The sequence below is a fragment of the Aplysia californica genome, unplaced genomic scaffold, assembly GCF_000002075.1.
Source record: "Aplysia californica isolate F4 #8 unplaced genomic scaffold, AplCal3.0 scaffold00017, whole genome shotgun sequence".
In the NCBI taxonomy this organism is placed as follows: domain Eukaryota; kingdom Metazoa; phylum Mollusca; class Gastropoda; order Aplysiida; family Aplysiidae; genus Aplysia; species Aplysia californica.
In genome coordinates, this window is record NW_004797287.1 from 633,750 (window position 1) to 636,454 (window position 2,705).

At 41.3% G+C, this 2,705-nt stretch overlaps 1 protein-coding gene across 2 annotated transcripts in view; it reads right to left on the reverse strand.

Annotated features, from left to right (window-relative positions):
* The window catches only part of LOC101858761, a 139,484-nt gene extending 137,929 nt beyond the window's left edge, over nt 1-1,555 (reverse strand). For both annotated transcript variants that reach the window (XR_001185095.2, XM_005090459.2), the window contains exon 1: nt 1,114-1,555. The gene's annotated coding sequence lies outside the window, so the exon portion shown is untranslated. The remainder of the gene's footprint in view (nt 1-1,113) is intronic.
* Nucleotides 1,556-2,705: the final 1,150 nt, after the last annotated feature.

A 2,705-nucleotide genomic window follows, 5' to 3' on the forward strand; every position in this document is an offset into this window, starting at 1 on the left:
AGGAGAGAGAGAAAGAAAGAGATGGAGAGGGTAGGGGAGGACAAAGAAAAAAAAGAGAAAAATAGAGAAAATAGAGAGAAATAAATCGAGCATGTGTCTGTACGCTTTCACCGTCAGACATGTGTAATACTCGTCAGCGCCAATAAACGAAATATACAAAACAACAGCAGCACCAGGAAAACAAGCGCCATTAGAACCGCTGCCTGGTTAAAAGAAAACAAAAACAACAGCCTAGAAACTAAAACGACAAAGACACAAACAAAACTACACAGGCCAACGATGTTCTCAACTCAAAAACGTCACAACTGAAGTAAGGCTGGGGGGACAGAGATATCACAAACACGAACCAAAGCAAACAGCAGAACCTGACAACACCTGGTAGGCCTACCATCTTGTGCATAATGTCAAGTCTTTGATGACTGACGCCAGAGACGGACACTCACACTGCCAGTAAGTGATCTAAGGCACCGCTCCAATAAGACAAAAAGCAAGAGAGATAAAAAAGGCTTTGGTGTTCACAAAGTGCACATATAAACACATACACGTCATAATATATTCATACATATATATCATATATATTAAGGTATATGTATATTATGCATGAATATATTATCATATCATACAAACAGACAGCCACATAACAGTTGATGAATGATTGAGCATAATGAGAGGGTAATAGTAATATACTATAATTATGCCCCCCCCACACGCACAAACACACACACACACATACACACACACACACACACACACACATGCACGCACACACACACACTCACTCACACACACACACATTGTATTTATTAAGTTCACTCAAGACATCTTTCAACAACTGTCGTGTGTCGTCAGCAAGAGTCCCTCATCAAGACAAACAATAAAAAGACGTGCCCGAGAGGAAGATAAAAAAGAAGACGAACAAAAACCAAACGAAACAAAGCTTGTCAACCATGAAAGCAAGCACTGCACAAAGAGGCGGGACAAAAACCTAGCAATTATCAGCAGCACATTAACATAAACACAAAAGTGTCTAAAGGAAAGAACATGCACACATCTCTCAGGCCGTAAGGGGATATCTCTCACGTCTTTCATCCATCTATTCATCACGTCACGTACCTGTTCTCAGCATAAAATCCACGACCCCGATAGGAATCTGCAATTATCCATGCACAAAAACACACACGCTGCGGGTAGATCAAACGTCAGTCTTTTCTCGTCTGAAGGTATAAAAATCCCTAGAATATAAGAGCGACGACTGAACTGGTGTTTCTTTCTTCTTCAACCTCGCTTGAACGCCGCACAATCTTGAGACTCCGCGATGGATTGATGGATAAAAATCTATTCCGTTGTAGAGAAATAAGACGTCGACGTCATTTCATTAAGTTAATGCACGGTCGTCGCACAAGGCTGGTCGATAGTTTCTGTCGCAGAGTGGACGACTCCCGAAGGAACGTGAATCCGATGCAAAAATAAAAATAGTAGTATGCCCCTTTTCGTGGGACAGGAGCCAAGAGTTGACGTGTTGTTGTAGGTCTCTCCTCAGCCTTATCGGGGCGAGAAGACTGGGGGAAAAAAGAAACGTACAGTTATTATCAACACACACACACACACACACACACACACACACACACTCACACACACACACACACACTGATAAATAATTAAAAACATCAGATTGAAGTTTCAGTCACCGTCTCTGTTTACTTATCGTGGACACCCAAGCGACGTCTATAAAAAGTAGGCAAAACCGGCAGGTTTGTACTCTTCAACTTCTAATAGCTTTTTTTCTCCACTAAAGGTCTGTGAGGATGCGACAACGTTAGATGCTTAGAGGCACTAGACGGCAGAGGGCTCTCGCATCGCGTGTGTTTACAGTCTAAACTAGCGAGCAACCCGATCTTGTGATAATGATACTCAGGGTTTGTCAAGAACCACGGTGGTGGAGGCATACGTACTACGTACTAGTGGGGTGGGGTTGGGGGGGGGGTGGGGTTGGGTGTTAGCCTATCGGGCGTCAAGTGGCCTACTGATGTAGACCATCGCAGAGACTTTTCCCCGCGACCATGTTCTCATTTATCAACAGTTTTTGCCTAAAACAGCGATCCAGTGAGGTTTTGAAACATTTTTTATATTTGTGAAATAATATTAACGTTGTTCTAACTACAAGTATTTGGGCTAGGTTAGGTTTCCGGCATTGGTTTGTAATTTTCTTGTATAACAATGAAATACAATATTTTTCTTTGCATGTAAGCATATAATTGTATTTGTGTGTGTGTGTGTGTGTGTGTGTGTGTGTGTGTGTGTGTGTGTGTGTGTTTGTGTGTTTGTGTGTTTATGTGTTTGTGTGTATGTATTTGGGATTGTGTGCCTGTTCGTGAGTTTACAAGGGTGTAATACCGAGGAGAATATTTCATAAGTCCAGCCATGCTGTTGGTGCAATATGTTGCAGCGAAGTTAATTCAAATTAGGTGAAGCCTGAAATCAGTTCAATCTAAGACATCAAATTGATAAAAAGCTATTATAGTTGCATATGTCTGAGAGAAATTGAATATTTCAATCAATTATTTTAATACAACAACACAGCAGGCCACTGCACAGACTGTTATTTCATCTTTGGAAATTCTGAGATTTCAACGTAAAAGATCTTCGAGTGCACTTAGCGCGACAGAAAATAATCAATTTCTGTACAATACAACGCCATCCCCTCA